The 20,900-nt window shown below is 42.9% G+C and overlaps 1 protein-coding gene and 1 pseudogene across 4 annotated transcripts in view; both read right to left on the reverse strand.

The window, feature by feature from the left end:
• The window catches only part of DIP2C (disco interacting protein 2 homolog C), a 471,590-nt gene that overhangs the window by 268,713 nt on the left and 181,977 nt on the right, over window positions 1–20,900 (reverse strand). The gene's annotated exons all lie outside the window — the stretch shown is intronic.
• Window positions 10,292–10,583, reverse strand: LOC136405587 (large ribosomal subunit protein eL37 pseudogene; annotated as a pseudogene).

Raw genomic sequence — 20,900 nt, forward strand, 5'->3', positions numbered from 1 at the left:
ATATGGATGGACCCTAAAGGCATTGTGCTAAATGAAAAAAATCAGGCAGAGAAAGACAAATACCATATGATTTCACTTGTATGGAATCTAAAGAAAGAAAGAAAATCCAAATTCAGAAACAGAACAAATTGGTGGTTGCCAGAGGCATGGGGGTGGGTGAAGTGGGGGAAATGGGTGAAGGGGGTTAAAAGAAACAAACAGTTATAAAATAAATGAGTCCTGGGTAATTAATGTTCAGCATTGTAACTCTGGTTAATAATACTGTACTGTATATTTGAGAGGTGCCTAGAAAGTAAATCTTAAAAGTTCTCACCAAGAGAAAAAAACAACAACTGTAACTATGCATGGTGAAGGATGTTAACTAGATTTATTTTGGTGACAATTTTGCAACATATACATATACTGAATCATTATATTGTATACCATAAACTAATGTTATATGTCAACTTATCTCAATAAAAAATATTTTTTTAAAGAATAAGAAAGTGGGCTTGCAGATTTGTTTGAGGCAATCCAGATGGTCTGCATATAAAGCTTAAGACAGAATTACATTTCCAAAGGTAGATGATGAAGAATGAATCTAGGATATTGTGAATAATCTGACATATTAAAAATACTTCAGAAACCTGTGATTTGGGTAGCATAAACAAGACGTACTTACGAAAGACAATCGAGTCTAAAACACACAAAACCATTCTTAATGAGCTATGGTTCTTAAAATTAAAGCATATCTCAATTGATAAATAATTTTATATCAAATTTAAAACATATTAAAATGTTACATTTTCATTTTCTATTTTCAATTTCTAGAGCTTCTAAAACTGAAATAAAACTTGACTTAGAGAAGCCATTCCAAGTCACAAACTGCTGTTCAGAATGCAGTTTTTGAAGGAAATGTTTATAAACATAGACAAAAATCCTCCAGGGATTACAAAGGCTGATGTTCTTATACTGAAAATAAATAGGTTCTGATGGACAACAATAGAAAACAGTACAGATGCCTGACCAGATGGTGGTGCAGTGGATAGAGTGTCGGCCTGGTTTGAAACCCTGAGGTCACCAGCTCAAGCACAGGCTCATCCAGCTTGAGCGTGGCCGGCTTGAGCATGGGATCATAGGACCCCACAGTCACAGGCCTGAGCCCAAAAGGTCGCTGGCTTGAGCAAGGGATCACAGCTTGGCAACAGCAGCCCCCCCACCCCCGCCACGGGTCAAGGCACATATGAGAAAGCAATCAACGAACAACTAAGGTGCTGCAACTACGAGTTGATGCTCCTCATTTCTCTTCTTTCCTGTCTGTCCGTCCTTGTCTCTCTCTCTTGAAAAAGCGAGAGAGAGAGAGAGAGAGAGAGAGAGAGAGAGAGAGAGAGAGAGAGAAGGGAGGGAGGGAGGGAAAGCAGTACAGGTGAGATACTAATTACTAGAGAAATTAGCAAAGGTCCACATTATTTCTCATTCACAGCAACAAAGCTTGTGAGATGTCAACTGCAAGATGAGTTGACAGAACATTGTGAAAGGGACCATAGCCACTGCAAAAGCTTCAGCCATTTCTTCACTTGTTCATGAAAATGGCTATCTTGCTTTCCTACCAATGAGAGGTAAGTAAAAGCAGGAGAACAGACCTTAAAAGTGCTTTATAAGTTGAAAAAGAAAAGCCAGGAAAACAGAACCAACTCTGAGCACTTGTTATAAACTAGGCAGCTCATATATTTAATTCTCACAATTATCTGATGTCAGGTATATTTAGTCCAGGAATCTAGACACAAAGGTTGACATGACTTGTCTAGATCAGAAGTTCTGAAACTCAAACTGGATGGACCCCGGTTCTGACTGAGTGGGGCTGGGCCCAGAAATCTGCACTTTCAAGAAGCTCTGGATGAGTTGCTGGCTGGTCATGTCACCCACCGTGGCTGAGAAAGAACACCTCTGCTCCATGCCCTCATTTCTCTGTAAAACCAGGTGCTCTGAATTTCCCTAATTGCTGACACCAATTGTTTTGTATTTTGAAAATTTACATATTGAATAAAAGAAGAACAACAGAGAGGGGACTACAGAGCTTATAGAAACCTGTAAGAGTTTACATGAAATAAGAATGAACTAGGATGTGAACTGTCAAATATAAAGAAAATTTAGGAAAATATAGAATACGGTAAACTCCTTTCATGAAAGGTGTGCTGTGCAAATAGGCCCCAGTAGCTGCCATCAACCTAGAGCAGTTCAGTTTCTATTTGGAAAGTTCTTTGGAGGGATGAAGATGCTATATCCTGTTTTTTTTGTTTGTTTGTTTTTAATTTTTTTTATTTTTTTATCCTGTTTTTATTCTAAATGCATAATCCAGATGTTTATATTTATACCACCATGAAATGCTTTTCATACAACTGCACCTGCCCACCCACCTACAGCTGAGGACCAACATGTGACACCTGTATAATAATATCCATTATTCTTCATATACCCAGTCCTACTCACCAAGACACAAAAAGCCATCAAGTTTCTTAATTCAAAATAAATTTTAATAAAATTAGTTTTATGACATTTTTTAGAAGTAAAATTTTCACCAAAGTATGCCAAATACAATGGATTTAACAATAAAAGTACATTCTCTCTGAATTCTCTACTTTCAAGAATGCATCTACACTCATGGCCTTAACTCTTTCTACACAAATTAATTTCCAAAAGACACATCAAAATACCAAAATCCACATTCTAAAAGCAAACTAGTATTTACTTTCCAAAGTTTTTTGCCTCTTCCTCTCCATTCTGCTAGGCACCTTTTGAGACACTGCTCAGAGGTGGGATCCATTACACACCTGTCCCCAAATGAATGATCTTTGTACTTCTGGTGTGATTTGGGGGGGCAAGTAAGCAAAAAACCAAGAATAAAAGGACTTGGTTTTAACTCTTTCTACTTATAGTCAGGAAGCGTTGGCAGTAACTTTGACAAAATAGAATTCTATGACAAACATTCCACAGAATAGCAACTACATGGCTAAAATACAGATGAAAACACAAATATAAAAGGCAAGACTAAACCAGATTGATAAATGTGGGCCAACTGATAGCATTTCTGAAATTGGTTTAAGTGTCAGCTGAGGGATAAGAAATGTTATGCCCTGGCCGGTTGGCTCAGCAGTAGAGTGTCGGCCTGGCGTGTGGGGGACCCGGGTTCGATTCGCGGCCAGGGCACATAGGAGAAGTGCCCATTTGCTTCTCCACCCCCCCCCCTCCTTCCTCTCTGTCTCTCTCTTCCCCTCCCGCAGCCAAGGCTCCATTGGAGCAAAGATGGCCCGGGCACTGGGGATGGCTCCTTGGTCTCTGCCCCAGGCGCTAGAGTGGCTCTGGTCATGGCAGAGTGATGCCCCGGAGGGGCAGAGCATCACTCCCTGGTGGGCAGAGCCTAGCCCCTGGTGGGCGTGCCGGGTGGATCCCGGTCGGGCGCATGCGGGAGTCTGTCTGACTGTCTCTCCCCGTTTCCAGCTTCAGGGAAAAAAAAAAAAAGAAAAAAAAAAGAAATGTTATATCAACACAGTGGTCAGCCTGGAACCCCAGTCTTTCACCTTTACGGCAGTAAGTCAATAAGGACTTTAAGTCCACTTTAAAAGAAAAAGATGAAATTTAAGAACTTATCCACATAAAAATCCACATACGGCCTGACCGGTGGTGGCACAGTGGGTGCTACCCACCATGTACTGAACGTCAACCTGGGGCGCTAAGGTCTCAGGTTCAAAACCCAAAGTAGCTGGCTGGGGCACAGTCTCACCACCTTGAGTGTGAGGTTGCTGGCTTGAACCCAAAGGTTGCTAGCTTGAGCAAGGGGTCCTGGGTTTGGCTAGAGCCCTCTAGTTGAGGCATGTATGAGAAACAATCGAACAACTAAAGTGACGCAACTACAAGTTGATGCTTCTCATCTCTGTCTCTCTCGCTAAAAAAAAAAAAAAAATCCACTGTGATCCAGCAATTCCACTTCTGGGTACATACCCAAAAGAACTGAAAACAGGGTCCCAAAGAGATATTTGTACACCCATGTTCATAGCAGCATTATTCACAGTAGCTAATAAGTGGAATTAATCTAAGGATCTATCAATGAATGAATGGATAACAGAATGTGATGTGTACACGAAGGAAGGAAATTCTGACAAATGCCACAACATGGATGAACTTGCGGTCATTATGCTAAGAGAAATTAGTCACAAAAGACAAATACGATATGATTCTACTTATATGATATAAGGTACACAAAGTAGTAAAAGTCAGACAGAAAGTAGAATTTCGGGGGCTGAGGGGAAGGGGATGAGGATTTATTATTTAATAGGCATAGAGTTTCAGTTTTACAAGATTAAATGAGTTACAGGGGAATGAACAGTGCTAATGGCTGCACAATAGTGTGAATGTATTCAGTATCACTGAACTATACACTTAAAAATGGTTATGATAGTAAACTGGGTGTTGTGTGTATTTACAATAAAAAAAGAAAATCCACTGTTGATCTTAATTTTATCCGTATCAAAACCCACTGTAGTCCATATTTTAGATTCAGGTAACACATGACTTTTTGCTGGATACACACTGTGTATCTATTGCATGACAAATTTTGAGCTAGGAGTTCTGCACAGATGGAGACCGGATATTAATGGCATATCACAGCTAAGGCACGGAAACATTTCCAAGTACAGGATGGCTCTTTGTCACATGCCCTGTTCCTCACCCATCTGACACCCAACTTCAAACCCACAGAGACCTCCACTGTCCACACATATGACTCCATTCCCTGCTCAAGGACCCACAACAGCGAGTCCTCATGAATACCCTAGGTCAGGAATCACTATGCTGACACTTGCCCATGGTGGGGCTGGGTGAAAAAGAGCAACAATGCTCACTGCAAAAATGTCACTGCAGGTCCCAGGTGTGAAGCCACCATAACCCCCCCAATCAACCCCCCCACCCCGCCCCACAGTTTGTGCTGCATCCCTCACAGATGCAACTCAGCTGTTTCTTCATATCCTCCTATGTTTCCAAGTGACCTGGAAACCTGATTAAAACACTGGAAACAGGAACAAACATGGTCAACAGGTTCGAGGTGCACACCTGTCACAGGACATCTTTGTGAAAACCAGCAAGAAGGAGTCACACTGCCCTGAAATGGGTCATATCAAAGTCTAAGGTCTCTAAAAGCTGGGCAGAGCAACTCAATGCACAAATATCTCTGGGGTCTATACTCTCTTCTACACATAATGGAAATGTACTACCCCATTACCCACACCCAGGCATCCGCACTCCCAGCCTCTGCTCCCTGCCGTCCACAGTGCACCCCAGGGTCTGCTAAGCACCATCAGTGTCTGCATACAACGAATGCTGCTTAATTAAAACTTCATATCTTTTTTTTTTTAATTTTTACTTTCAATTTACAGAGCATGAGAATGTTTTAATCCGAGAAGGTGGAAATGAAGAAGGGAGAAAGAGGAAATACTACCAATACTTAGTGTTCATCCAAAGACAGTTACTGTCACAACAAATCAGCCTCTTCATTGTTTAGGTGACTGCCCCCCCCTTTTTCCTAAAAAGACACAAAAGTTACTTCTCAACAGAGATGGCTGATTACACTGTCTTTTACTCACACTTAGGTATAAAGTAGCTGACTACATAGTCTAAAAGGAAAATAATAGGGGGGAAAAAAAGAAAAACATGAGAAATATCATAAATACTGACAAAAGGGGAAATGTTGGTAAATGTACTGGTGGGAGAGCATTAGAGAGGCAACAACTGGCCATTCCAGTTTTCTTCCAAGTCATGTAGCCCGGGACACATCACTAACATAAGTCAAATCTTTTAAGATCTTTGTTGCTATTATTTTTAAATGACAAGTTCTCCCTGATAGGGAGAGAAAGGTAGTATTTTCTGGCTAACAAGTAAATTCTTATTTACCACTCACTAGAACTGGCAGGTTGTTCTCCTGACACCCTGCCCTCACTAACTATTAAGTCTCTGTGATACATGTTACACTTCAGTATTGTGAAAGCTTTGCAAAGGATGCCAGGCCACTTGGTTCTTACCTTGAAAGACCCCTGTGGCCGAGATTGGCACATCTGCCAGGCCAAGCGATAGCCACATATAAATGACAGCCCAGACATTCCTGGCCTGCTACTGTGGATGGCATTTCATTCCACAGCGAAACTGTTCTGCCCATGATTAGATATGACATGCCAACAATGGATTAAAAGGTGTTGGAAACTAATGCATTTCTCAGATATCAAGTGAAGTGGGAGATGAGCTTATTAGGTCCTTGGTTCCTTGGTTATTTGCTATGGAAGGGATTCAAAATAGCTTTTGGACTCCTGGGGACAAACATCTAGAGATTCTGGAAAGATTCTGGCTTCATTTATTGAAGAAACACTGAACACCCATTTCACAATTGTTTTTCTTATCAGAACTTAATGACAAAAAAGGGAAAAATACCAGGGTATCAGGGATGTAACTCTAAGAGGGCTGACCAGTGTGCTTTAGAGGGCAGAAAGGCAGAGTGTCACTGTGAGTTCAAAATCATGGTAATAAGTAAGTAAATTAATAAAATGAATGGTTTCTACAACTGCACAGAAACAGGGCATTGTACGTGCTGGAAACCAAGTCATGGCCCAGTGTTTTTGGAGCCCCCATCCAAAGTGTCTGCCATCCCAAGAGCACATTCCAGTGGTCAATCAGACAGGAGCAGTGCCAGACAAGAGCAGAGACGCTGCTTCCACCGGGCATATCTGGATCAAAAGAAACTTGACATGATGTGTGTAGGGCCAGTAGCCACGGCCACCATCACAGCCACCTGGCCCATGCAGGTTCGCATTTGATTCGGACAGACGGTAATAAAACAATGGAGCCAAGAACTGGTGGGCCATCATCTTTATCCTAGCTTGCACCCGGCGGGCAAGAAATACACACAGTGGGAAAACACTTCCCTTTCCATTCAGGGCTCCCAAAGCCACTGACTTATCTGAGTTTCCTAGAATCAAAGGTTTCTACCTCACCAGCCTTATTCACTTCTGTTCCCCATCTCCTTCTCTCTGCACAAACTGACTTCTCCTTCAGCACTCTGCCATCTTGGCTGCTTCTCCTCTCCTCCATGTGGCCTTTCTCTGCTCTCCTCTCTAATGCTAAACTCAGGAACCAAGAGAGAGCAAGCTCCCGGTCTGCCTCATTTTACAGTGTAGAAATCAAAACCTTTAATCCAATATACAAACAAGGAACTCTCTGATACAAAGTCACTTAGGGTGGGAAAGGCTTAGTCTTAAAACTAAGCCTTAGGGTATAACAACCCTGCCTGCTTACAGCCTATCCCCCACACCCAATGCAAACTATAAGCAAGCAAACCTATATATCATATTTACAAACTTATTTGACCAACAATGTATAAGGAAGTCTTTGCCTGGTGCAGTTCAGGGGAAATCAGGATGCAACCAGGGTTACAGCCTCTGTGAGGACATAAGGTCTGTGAGCTTCGGAAATGCAGAAGGTGCTGTGAGACCAAAGGCTCTGGAGGTCTCAATGGCAAAGCCTCAGCTATCCTCCAATGTCAAGACAATGACTATTTGGAAGGAAGCAGCCAATCATGTGACCACTCCTGATAACTACAAGGGGTCACCCAAGTGTGTAGGCTCCTGACTGTGCTTGACCACAAGTGCCAAACAAACGTATAATAGGATTTAAAGAACAGGCTGTAACTAACTATCAATAGTTATAATTTCATAACTTATTTTACAGACAAATTGGGTAAACAGAGGCTTCCCCAAACCTACAGGCTAGAATGCAGTTATTATCAATCCCTCTTAGTGCTATAATTTCTGAGCTAAATTATGCAATGTACTTTTAAACCAGAAGGAAACCTGAGGCCATTCAGTGCCATTTCCTTGCAAAAATGGGAGTCTGTTTTGAAACATTCTTGTCCACAGGCCAGTTCCCTACCTGGTCTCGGGTCAAGAACAATTATAGTTCTTCCCTGAACATCTAGCTGTTAATTAACTGCAGGTGAAGTTACCAGGCCACGCCTTTCCCCTTCAAACAGAAACAAGTGGCATCAGGTGAATAGATACTGAAGTTGGCCACACACAACCAAGCCATGGTGATTAAATAAACAAAAGAAGTGTTCAAGTCCTTCAAAACAGTGTACTCTTTCCCACAAGTCTGACAGACTCCTAAAATACTGTTTACAACACCATGTTCAGCACACATACCCTTCTGCACAGGTCCAGAGACACAACAGTATGGAATTACAAAATGCCACATTAGAGAAGGCCAGAGAACCTGAGGGCTGATATAGTAAAAATACTTTAAATCCTAACAGTTAACACACCATGAAGTGAAGCTCACTCCTTTAGTGATCAGTATGAAGCAGGAGGAGACCTATAAACTGACATATTGCAGGAGAAAATGCAGTCACCCCTCCCTCCTCAGTACCATTCTGTCTCGGGAATAAGAGAAACCTCACACTTTCACTGGTGGCATGCCCTCCATAGACACTCAAGCAATTCGGTTAGGCCTCGTTATCAGGAATGAAGCATAGGAATTGAGAACAGCAGGCACAGCTCTGATGTCACCCTCTTCATGAGAACAGGCATGTCCCAACCCTTTCTCTCTGTCCTGTTGGCTGGGCCTGAAGCAGATGGCAGAGCAATGAGTGAAGGAAACCTGGCTGCCTCACACCGCTGGAACTTCACCTACAGAGAGAGGTGCCTATCTACCTAGGACCTCAATTACCAAATAAATAAATAAATAAATGCTTCCATTCATTGCTTTAGAAAAACTCACCGGAGAAATATGACAAGGATGATTTGCTGATTGGCAGCATTTCAATTATTTGGGAGTTTTGGGTCAAATGATGCCCTAACAGAAGAACACCAAACCCTGTTGTTTAGGAGACTGACTTCCAGCCCACATCTAGCACTAAAGCACCACATGGCTGCAGATCTACTTTAAGTCAGGGTATTTCTCACCTGCTGGATGATTTTAAGTTACAATCCTTCTTACAGAACCCGTAAGATAAGAAACCCATTTCTGGCAGTGGGGAGGTTGGAGCCATGCCTACTAATACATCTGAAGCTCTTAAAGTCCTGAAGGTATCATTCAAACCTCCATGTTCAAGTCTCCCTTCTGTCGTACAGGTTCCTGAGACCTGCTGCCTGCGGTCAGCGCACACCATGAGCAGCCTAGTCTCTGGTAAAGCATTTTGCCCCCAGAACCACCCACCCTGATCACAGCCAGGCCTGAAGAGAAGGCTAGCAAGATTGTAATGAAAAAGGAGCTGAGAAAGTTTGATGTGGTGGGCATAGCCAAACCCAAATTTCTAACCATTGTTTGACCTAAACTCCCCGAGGGTCTTTAAGTTAATAGACACTGAATCAAAATGTGGGATACCTCATAGAAGAGAAACGTCACCATGAAGCCACGGGCACCTCCTTGCAGTCCCAAGGGTTGTTTCTCTTACATTTTTTACCTTGACCTAAAAATGGTTGCTGTGCTAATGCTTTGAGAGATGTGGGACATCTAAACACAGTGGTGAAGTCAGAATGACCACACCACAGGACTTTATAGCTGACTACAAATCTCATTAATATGTTATTCCTGTTCACTTGTTATTACCATTTGTAACTACAGGATAAAACGATTTAGTCTGCTAGCAGAAACCCTGGTGGCCACTCTGGACTAACACCTCACTCAAACCTTGCAAGTTGGCTACTGACCAGAGCACCTGGGTTTGCTCAAGGAACCACTGGTATTCACTCAGGAAGTGTGACTTCTTGTTTCATACCTGCTAGAGTAGTATGTTCTTAGAATTACAGCCTTTACTCAAAATATAAAGTGCAAGTGTATGAGCGGTTTTTTTGTTTGTGCCATATTTTCGATGCTTATTTTCCCTTCTTCGTGTAATCTTTTATCCTGAAGCACTGCTTGTGTTCAAAGAATATTTTCAGATAAATGTTTTATCAGTTTTCTACAGTCACCACAAAAATTACCACAAACTAAGTGGCTTAAACAACAGGAATCTGTTCTCTCAGTTATGAAGGCCAGAAGTCTAAAACCAAGGTGCTGGCAGCACCATGCTCCTTCCAGAGGTACCAGGCAGAGTCTTTGCTTCTTACAACATATGGTGGCCCCCGGCATTCCTTAGCTTGTGGCCGTGTCACTCTTAATCTCTGCCTTGTCTTCCTATAGCCTTTTTCTCTGTGTTTTCTGTCTCAAACTTCCTTTTTCCTTCTTTCTTTTTTTTTTTTAACAAGAACATTTATTGCATGACCAATCATCATAAACTTTAAAATAAACTGGATATTGTAACAGCTGCCCTCCTGGGTTTAGGTATTGTTCCTTTATAGAATCCACGCCTGAATAAACGGTGTATAATTTTTACCAGCCTCATCCCACCAGTCCCAACAGTGTTTTCTCATTTAGCCTTGGCCCTCTCCAGGTACACTTCTTCTTCAGCTTGGCAGGGTAGCCATGCTTGCCACAGGTGAACGTCTAAAGGTGGTAGGCCTTTGAGCCACAGCAGCAGCACAATGTATTTTATTCTGGTGCTTTCTAAACAGTAACATTCCCTTCAGCATCCTGCTTCTGCAACCAAGGTAAAGAGCCCCTCTTCTTCCTTGCATAAGCACACAAGTCACTGGATTTAGGGCCCACCCTAAATCCAGAATGATCTCATTTGAGATCCTTACATCTAAAAAAACCACCTATTTCTTTTTTTTTTTTTTTTTTTCCCTTTTCATTTTTCTGAAGCTGGAAACAGGGAGAGACAGTCAGACAGACTCCCGCATGCGCCCGACCGGGATCCACCCGGCACGCCCACCAGGGGCGACGCTCTGCCCACCAGGGGGCGATGCTCTGCCCATCCTGGGCGTCGCCATGTTGCGACCAGAGCCACTCTAGCGCCTGAGGCAGAGGCCACAGAGCCATCCCCAGCGCCCGGGCCATCTTTGCTCCAATGGAGCCTTGGCTGCGGGAGGGGAAGAGAGAGACAGAGAGGAAAGCACGGCGGAGGGGTGGAGAAGCAAATGGGCGCTTCTCCTGTGTGCCCTGGCCGGGAATCGAACCCGGGTCCTCCGCACGCTAGGCCGACGCTCTACCGCTGAGCCAACCGGCCAGGGCAAAACCACCTATTTCTTAAAAAGGTAACATTCACAGGTGCCAGGACGAGGATTTATCTTTTGGAAGAACACAATTTAACCCACAACAGATGCTGAAACAGCAAAGGGATTATGAATTCTGTAATTCTAACCCTGGTGAGCTGTGAAAGCCTCGGAGAGGTGCTAAGATAGAGACAGCCGTGTACTATTTGTGGAAGTCTAATCTATGACTCAGTTTTTACCGATTAAACGTCCTCCTTGCATGCAGCTTCCACATGGAGAGAAAGGGGAAGAGTGTGAAATTTGAAGAGGAAGGTGAAGATCTAAAACTTCCTTTTCCTTGAGTTACCATGGTCCCATTTTCAATTCTCAAGTATTTCAAAGGCCTCATTTAAAAATCTTTACTTATCAATTTTTCATTCTTTGTTTTTCCCATGATGCATTACACATTGCCATTATAAAAGCACTCATTTTGTAATGAAAGAAGATAATTTTCAGTATCTAGGTATCAACGCTGAGCTTTACTCAGCCTTTCATCCTGGGCACCAAGCGTAACAGGCTTAGTCAGCCTCCATCAAACACCAGCAGGTGGCCTGGAAGAGCTCACCCAGATTATGTGGAGAAACATCCCCCTTGTTACAGTCTGATTTACCTCCATGGGTGGGGGTGGGGGGGAGCTTGATCACCTACATCACACATATTAGTCTAACTTCAGAACCTTAAATGTGGCCCTGGCAGGTTGGTTTAGTGGATAGAGCATTGGCCCAACATGCAGACGTCACAGGTTCAATCCCCGGTCAGAGCACACATGAAAAGCATCCACCTGCTTCTCTTCCTTTCCCTCTCTCCCTTTTCTCTCTTCCCCTCTTGCAGCCAGTGGCTCAACTGGTTCAAGAACCGGCCGGGATGCTGAGGATAGCTCGACTGGTCCAAGTGTCAGCCCCGTGCACTGAGGATAGCTCAGAAGATTCGAGCATAGGTCCCAGACAGGGGTTACCAAGTTGATCCCATTTGGATTCACGCAGCAGTCTGTCTCACTATTTCTATTTCCCCTCCTCTCACTTAAAAAAAGGACCTCAAATATAAGTCTAGGAACTCAGAACACCCAGAAAAAAAATATAAACATGTAAGGTTCTGATTTATAGTAAAAAAAAATTTTTTTTAAAGAAAACACACTAATACTTCTACCAACAACTATATTAATAAAGCACTGGGTAATATTTTGGAAAATATGCTATTTAGAGATACAAAAAGTAGCAAGTTGCTATTAATTTAAGCCTGTGAAACTGCTAATAAGAAATGTTCTCCTGTTTTCTAGACTTACTTTAGTTATGGAGTGTTTCTTCATGACATTTTTGCACATTTATCTGTTAGATCAGTGGTAGTCAACCTGGTCCCTACTGCCCACTAGTGGGCATTCCAGCTTCATGGTGGGCAGTAGTGGAGCAACCAAAGTATAAATAAAAAGATAGATTTAACTATAGTAAGTTGTTTTATAAAGATTTATTCTGCCAAACTTAGCAAAAATCCAACATAAAGTACTTGGTAAATAATTATTATTATATGCTTTAACTTGCTATAACTCTTGCTTTATAAATTTTATAAAGTAAAGTTACTTCCCTACTTTATAAATCACTATTACTGTGGAACCGGTGGGCGGTTAGAAAATTTTACTACTAACAGATACAAAAGTGGGCGGTAGGTATAAAAAGGTTGACTACCCTATGTTAGAGTTTTGTAGCATTTCTTACCAATTGAAATAAACCTTTCATATAGTAGTAAATCATATTAAAACTATAATCTTTGTACTTGATTTTTAAAAAATTGTTTGGATTTGAAAATACAGAGGTTTCAAAAACATTTTGTGTAACAAATCTAGCTAATCTTTCATTAAAAAATACTTTCCATCACTTATACTATTTGGAAGACCTTCCCTGTCTAGACACTTAATATGTGCTTGATTTCCTATTAAGTGTTGTGTGTTTATTTTTATGTAAAATATAATGTAAAAATTTTAATTTCATCCAATTACGGAACTAATCATGCCAATATTTTTACTGAATACACTTAAATTTTTTTTTTTTGTATTTTTCTGAAGTTGGAAACGGAGAGGCAGTCAGACTCCCGCATGCGCTCAACTGGGATCCACCCGGCATGCCCACCAGGGGGCGATGCTCTGCCCATCTGGGGTGTTGCTCTGTTGTGGCTGGAGCCATTCTAGCGTCTGAGGCAGAAGCCACAGAGCCATCCTCAGCACCTGGGCCAACTTGCTCTAATGGAGCCTTGGCTGCGGGAGGGGAAGAGAGAGACAGAGAGGAAGGAGAGGGGGAGGGGTGGAGAAGCAGATGGGCGCTTCTCCTGTGTGCCCTGGCCAGGAATTGAACCCAGGACTCCTGCACACCAGGCTGATGCTCCACCACTGAGCCAACCGGCCAGAGCCACACATAAATTTTTGAAACTAAATTCTTATAGAAATCATATAGCTGTTTTGGCTTTTAAAAGAGTGAAATAACCAATAGTTTTGAAAAGTAGCAATATACCTATATAATGAAAACTACAAAGCATTGTTAAGGGAAATCAAAAAAGATATAATGAAATGGAAAAATATTCCTTGTTATTGGATAGAAATAAATATAGTCAAAATGACTATATTATCCAAAGCGATATACAACTTAATGCAATTCCCATCAAAATTCCAATGTCATTTTTTAAAGAAATGAAACAAAAAATCATCAGGTTTATATATGACTATAAAAAAACCCGATTAGCCAAAGCAATCCTAAGTAAAAAGAACAAACCTGGGGGCATTACAATACCTGACTTCAAATTATATTATAGAGCCATGATAATCAAAACAGCATGGTATTGGCAGAAAAACAGATACTCAGACCAATGGAACAGAATAGAAAGTCCAGAAATAAAACCACATATATATGGTCAAATATGTTTTGATAAAGGGGCCAACAATACACAATGGAGAAAAGAAAGCCTCTTCAACAAATGGTGCTGGGAAAACTGGAAAGCCACATGCAAAAGAATGAAACTCAACTACAGTTTGCCCCCTTGTACTAAAGTTAATTCAAAATGGATCAAAGACCTAAATATAAGACCTGAAAGTATAAATTACATAGAAGAAGACATAGGTACTAAACTCATGGACCTTGGTTATAAAGAGCACTTTATAAATTTGACTCCAAAGGCAAGGGAAGTGAAGGCAAAGATAAATGAATGGGACTACATCAGACTAAGAAGCTTTTGCACGGCAAGAGAAACTGACAAAACAAACAGACAGCCAACTAAATGGGAGATGAGGCCCTGGCCGGTTGGCTCAGTGGTAGAGCGTCGGCCTGGCGTGCGGAAGTCCCGGGATCGATTCCCGGCCAGGGCACACAGGAGAGGCACCCATCTGCTTCTCCACCCCTCCCCCTCTCCTTCCTCTCTGTCTCTCTCTTCCCCTCCCGCAGCTGAGGCTCCATTGGAGCAAAAGATAGCCAGGGCGCTGGGGATGGCTCCTTGGCCTCTGCCCCAGGTGCAAGAGTAGCTCTGGTCACGACAGAGCAACACCCCGGATGGGCAGAGCATCGCCCCCTGGTGGGCGTGCCGGGTGGATCCCGGTCGGCACATGCGGGAGTCTGTCTGACTGCCTCCCCGTTTCCAGCTTCAGAAAAATAAATAAATAAATAAATAAACAAACAAACAAACGGGAGATATTTTCAAACATCAGCACAGATAAGGGCCTATCCAAAATATACAAAGAACTCATAAAACTCAACAACAAACAAGCAATCTAATAAAAACTGGGAAGAGGACATAAACAGACACTTCTCTCAGGAAGAAATACAAATGGCCAACAGATATATGAAAAGATGCTCATCTTCATTAGCTACTAGAGAAATGCAAATCAAAACTACAATGAGATACCACCTCACACCTGTTAGATTAGCTATTATCAGCAAGACAGGTAATAACAAGTGTTGGAGAGGCTGTGGAGAAAAAGGAACCCTCAGTCACAGTTGGTGGGAATATAAAGTAGTACAACCATTATGGAAGAAAGTATTGTGGTTCCTCAAAAACTTAAAAATAGAACTACCTTATGACCCAGCAATCCCTCTACTGGGTATACAGCCCCAAAATTCAAAATCACTGGTACGTAAAAACACATGCAGCCCCATGTTCTTTGCAGCATTGTTCACAGTGGCCAAGACATGGAAACAACCAAAAAGTCTTTCAATAGATGATTGGATAAAGAAGATGTGGTACATATACACTATGGAACACTACTCAGCCATAAGAAATGATGACATCAGATCATTTACAACAACATGGATGGACCTTGATAACATTATACTGAGTGAAAAAGTAAATCAGAAAAAACTAAGAACTATATGATTCCATACATAGATGGGACATAAAAATGAGACTCAGGGACATGGACAAGAGTGTGGTGGTTATGGGGGGCGGGGGGAGCACAAAGAAAACCAGATAGAAGGTGACGGAAGACTATATGACTTTGGGTGATGGGATGGAACATAATCAAATGTCAAAATAACCTGGAGATGTTTTCTCTGAACCTATGTACCCTGACTGATCAATGTCACCTCATTAAAATTAATTAAAAAAATGAGTAAACCTCCAAAAAATCCAGCAATATAATAGATTAACAGCATAAAGCAGACCAGTAATATGCAAAAATATGATTTCGACGCTAATCACAGTGTAAAACATATTACAAAAACCATGAACACTAAAACACTTGACAACAGATATTACAAAAAAAACAAGATGTTTGACAGCTCCCTGTAAATCTCTTCTCCTTCATTTCTCACTGTATCAGGAGCTGTGTTTAATTAATTACCATGAGTCAAACAGAAGAATCAGCCACTGCAACACAGAACTTTAAAAAAACAGAAAACATTTCATGTTTAGGAGAACAGGTAGAGTGATAAAAAATGATGTATGTTTTTAAATCAACAAACGGATGTCCAAATTCTGACTCCTTTAAACATCAGAAGTTAATCACCAAACCGCACATACTAGGAAAGGAAACTTGCAAGGAGAGCAAGTTCAGAATCTTCGGTGTTACCTCCACATGATGAGCCTGGATGCAGATCTGGGGACATGTGCCTGGTTCCCTCAGGAAAACAAACCCTGAGGCCCCTGGTTTTGCCATCACATGATTCCTCAACCTCCGACTGGAAACAGCAGAAAACCTAAAATACTTCTTCAGACTTAGACAGTCTCCCCTGAGTTCTACCTCCTCTGCCCTTCTCTCATGAAAAGCTTTTTTCTTTTCTTTTAAGAGAGGCAGGGAGAGGGAGGGAGGGAGGGAGGGAGAGAGAGAGAGAGAGAGAGAGAGAGAGAGAGAGAGAGATATGGAGAGAGAGATGTACATTGTGCTGCTCCTGTATGTGCCCTAACTAGGGAATCAAACCAGCAACCTCCATACTCTGGGACGACACTCCCACCAACTGAGCTATCTAGCCAGGGCTTAATTTTTAGATAAACAGAGAAAAGAAAGGAGGGAGAGAGAGAGAGAGAGAGAGAGAGAGAGAGAGAGAGAGAGGGAGAATGGGGTAAGAGAACCATTTGTTGCTGCACTCAGTCTGCATCCTTTGGATGCTTCCTTGTGTGTGCCCTGGCTGGGGATCAAACCCATAACCTTGTTGTTTCAGGACGACACTCTTAATTGACTTGAGCTAACTGGCAAGGGCTCACTGAAAAGCTTATTAGTGATCAATCTATGGTGGGTGCCAGAGGCTAGACTAAGGGTGGAGTTAATGTTTAATGGAGACAAAGCTTCAGTATGCAAAGTTGAAAAAGTTTTGGAGATGGATGGTGGTGATGATAGCCCAACAACGTGAAGGTGCTTAGGGACTTAAAATAGTTAAAGCCATAAACTTTATGTTATGTAAATTTTACCACAATAAAAAAGTTAAAAGTAATTTATAGCTACTGTTTTCAATTTCTTTCACCTGTAAGGTTCACTGCTCTTGGAAATACTCCTATATGAAAGATGAATTTGCAAAACACAGGTAAAACCTCTTAAAGTGTTTTAGGTATATGTAGCTAGAAAGAACACAGAAGGCACAGGACAAATATGCAGTAAGTAGAATGTCACTGGTAGGTGGTAAGAACCAGAAGATGCCAATACTCACCAGGCATCTGGATATACAGAGAACACACATGGTCACTTAATATTCATGCGGCTGCCATCAGGGACACCCATCCTGGCCCCATGAGTTCTCAGCCTCAGAAGCACTAAAAACATCCATAGCTGTTCATTAAGTTAATGGCAACCCACATCTGTGACCCTGAACCCCAAATGCTCAGAAAGACGGGAAAACAATGCACACCCCAGTATCAAAGCAGGGTCCTGACTGCACCCCACCCAACATGCATGAACCTAGCCTAGCCCATCCCTGCCCTTGCTTTCTCGCTGGGTGTTCCATATTGATTATAAACTGTAGGACTGGCACAGGGGTCTACTCTGTGCTCCTGGTTCTGTGACTGCAAGGAAAGCTGGCCTGGAAGGACATCGGCAGACAACCCATGCAGGGGCTATGTTCCCAAAGTGTGTCAGAGGAGCCTACCCCACTGCCCTGGTGAATCTCCGCCCAGAGAAAGATATGCTTCCCTTAAAGCAGGGGTCTCAAACTCGCGGCCCGCCGAACAATTTTGTGCGGCCCGCAGACTAATCCACGAAGTTCAAAATATTTTGGATAAAATTAAGTAAGCCTAGGGGATTAGTCTGCGGGCCGCATAAAATTGTTCGGTGGGCCACATGCGGCCCGCAGGCCGCTAGTTTGAGACCCCTGCCTTAAAGCCTCTACTCTTTGCTCTCTCTTTCACCTGCTGACCCTCCGAGGCTCACCCAACACTGAATCCTTCAACAACCTATCTTTCTCCCTTTCTTCTCCAGGGAGCACAGTGTAGACGGCAGCCAATTCCTCAGGTTCCTACCTATAATGCTGGAAAACAAACTTCAAATTGACAGTATCATCAGGAGCACCTATCCCACCATGGGCCACCAGAGTCACCTCAGCATTTCAGTCATTCCCAATCCACCCACTGCCAATCACTAGGCTTGGGAAATGCAAGCAATTTTAATTAAAAGTAATTTTTTTAAAAGTAATGAAAATACTCCGAAGCCAAAGAACATTTTTAAACAATCTGACGGGGAGTGTGGGTTGTTCAAATCTTGTCCCTCTGAATAGCACAGATAACCAAATACTAATTATTATTATTTTTTTTTTTCTGTATTTTTCTGAAGCTGGAAACAGGGAGAGACAGACAGACTCCCGCATGCGCCCGACCGGGATCCACCCGGCACGCCCACCAGGGGGCGACGCTCTGCCCACCAAGGGGCGATGCTCTGCCCCTCTGGGGCGTCGCTCTGTTGCAACCAGAGCCTCTCCAGCGCCTGGGGCAGAGGCCGAGGAGCCATCCCCAGCGCCCGGGCCATCTTTGCTCCAGTGGAGCCTTGGCTGCGGGAGGAAAAGAGAGAGACAGAGAGGAAGGAGAGGGGGAGGGGTGGAGAAGCAGATGGGCGCTTCTCCTGTGTGCCCTGGCCGGGAATCGAACCCAGGACTTCAACATGCCAGGCCGACGCTCTACCACTGAGCAAACCGGCCCGGGCTATTTTTAAAAAACAGTATTTTTCTGAAAGCCATTTAAAAACCATTGTGAGTTTCAAGGTTGAATATATTACAATCACTAGGATGTATCCTTATTTACAAAATAAGAAACTCTCAGTCCCATAAAATCTCCCAAAAGACAGCCTGTGCTGACATTCAGAGAGTTTATTGGAAGAGACCGGTATTTAAGCAAGACTTCCTCATAAATCTGCATAACATAATTTAATCACATCCTAATTTATCTGAAAGGAGTACAGATTTGAAGGAATGTGCACAGAGGAGGAAATCAAGAAGGAAAGTCCATACCAATACGTGAGCTTTCAAAAGCCACCGTCGCTTCCTCACCAACAGAAGAAACCATCTTGCAACAGGAAGGAAACCAGTGAACAAGGTTCCCCTGAAAAAGCCTCCAGTTGTCCTCCAGCTGCCGGGGCCACCTCAGCCTGAGCTCTCACCCAACATGACTGCCAATGCAGGGATCCTCTTCGAAAACCCACCAGCGAGCTCCCTGGCTCTGATGGTTAGAGCAGGTCTGTATTGTGAAGACGACCTGGAGCTCGATCTGCGGGAGACAAACAAACAAAAAACAACAACACAGGTGTCCCTGGTGATTAGGTCGTGGGAAGGGCCATGAAGACGGCTTCTCCGAAGAAGCCCCAGGCAGTTCTGGTGGCAGCCGGGACTGAAAAGCTCTGGAAAGGAGTGCCAGCTCTATGACTTCGACAGGCCATCGCCGCCACATTCCCGAACATTCCTCTCTGAGGACCGACGTGCCCTGACAAACCAAGTATTGGTCTCAGAAGGGTGCTCAGAAGCAACCGCGGCCGCACGCACCTCCAAACACCAGACACTGCCTGAGCTGCCGCCTAGTCCACACAGGCACCCCAGCCACGCAGCGCATGGCGGTGTCTTGTTCCCGCGCTCATCGAAGCCAGTACGGGCTGGATGCGAACACATATGTCCTACGCACGCTCTACGCACACACTACGCACGCTCTATGCACACACTACGCATGCTCTACGCACCTCAACGCACACTCTACGCACGCACTACGCACACTCTAGCGGCTCTATGATAACTAATTGCACAGAGTTAAACGCCTGTCCAGGTTTCTGAGCGCCCTGGTCACGTCCTGAACGGTCAGCCCACAGCAGAAGCTGCTTTTACAAATAAATAAATACCAGGCCTGACCTATGGTGGCGCAGTGGATAAAGCGTCAACCTGAAATGTTGAGGTCTCCTGTTCGAAACCCTGGGCTTGCCTGGTTGAGGCATATATAGGACTTGATACTTCTTGCTCCTCTCCTGCTTCTGTCTCTGTCTGTCTGTCTCTCTTCCCCCTCCCTAAAATGAATAAACAAAAACCTACCCTCAAGGTTCCTGGAGGCTACATTTCCCACGTGCCTCTTTCAAAGTGAACACTGTGCAGGTGTGCTCACTTATTTCCGTGGGGCGGGTAGACACCGAGTGCTAAGAGATGGGCAATCCTGTTAGGAACTTTTCAGGGAAGACCAGGGATTCAATAAATGTTCACTCTTATTGCCATGCAGAGGAAACCAATACACGATAGCTGCATTTCCTGCCAGTCTATTAAAGACCGTCTGGGAAAAATAAATTTTCTTTTGCATCGTAGTCAGCTCATGTTTGTCTGTTTTATTCCATCTGTATGAAGAATAGCAGTAAGTTGTACATAAGATAGAAATTAGTAATGTGGGCTATAACGTAGAGTGGCTCGCTGCATCTAACAGAACCAAATACTCAGTTTAAGGTACTATAAAGATGGACATTAAGTTTTATGGTAACAAGTTTTAGATGCAACATATTCAACATTCTAAAATAACAACAAAGTCGTTCCTTTAATGTCTTTTTTAAACTGAAATAAGTGACAAACTACAATGTCCTTCCTTTTAAAGTGTACATTTCAGTGGTTTTCAGTATATTCTCAATGAGCTAATTGCAAATTTCTAACATCTGGCTTAATACAAAATAGCAGGATTCTTATATCTGTGGCTATATAAGTCTGTCTCAATAAGTGTAGTTTTGGTTGAAGTATATGAAGAAAGTCTGGCCTCAACTGATACAGAATTGAACAAGGATAGAAATATTAAAGTTTTTATTTCCAGATAATTTTTGGTATTCTTCTTTGATTCTATGCCAAATTTAAT

The sequence above is a fragment of the Saccopteryx leptura genome, chromosome 5 (assembly GCF_036850995.1).
Source record: "Saccopteryx leptura isolate mSacLep1 chromosome 5, mSacLep1_pri_phased_curated, whole genome shotgun sequence".
Classification (NCBI taxonomy): domain Eukaryota; kingdom Metazoa; phylum Chordata; class Mammalia; order Chiroptera; family Emballonuridae; genus Saccopteryx; species Saccopteryx leptura.